Below are 337 nucleotides of genomic sequence, written 5' to 3'. Positions count from 1 at the left end.
GGAAGATCCTCTGGAGGAGGGCATGGGAACCCACTTCAGTATTCTTGCCTGGAAAAATCCATGGACAGAGGGGCCTGACAAGCTACACTCCATGGGGTCACACAGAGTCAGACATGACTGAAGCCACTTAGCACGCATGCAAAGCCTAGAGATGTGATCCTTATTATTTCACAAACCTAAGAGCCATTTCTGGACACCGGTGAAGGACTCATCTTAAAATATTTTTCTTCTTATAAAATTAATTTGTATTGAAGTATAGTTGCTTTTTAACTTCTATGCAGAGTACATCATGAGAAACGCTGGGCTGGAAGAAGCACAAGCTGGAATCAAGATTGCC

The sequence above is a fragment of the Oryx dammah genome, unplaced genomic scaffold (genome assembly GCF_014754425.2).
Source record: "Oryx dammah isolate SB20612 unplaced genomic scaffold, SCBI_Odam_1.1 HiC_scaffold_8, whole genome shotgun sequence".
In the NCBI taxonomy this organism is placed as follows: Eukaryota; Metazoa; Chordata; class Mammalia; order Artiodactyla; family Bovidae; genus Oryx; species Oryx dammah.
The sequence above is the reverse complement of the archived record's forward strand: the minus strand, read 5'-3'. Positions refer to the sequence as shown.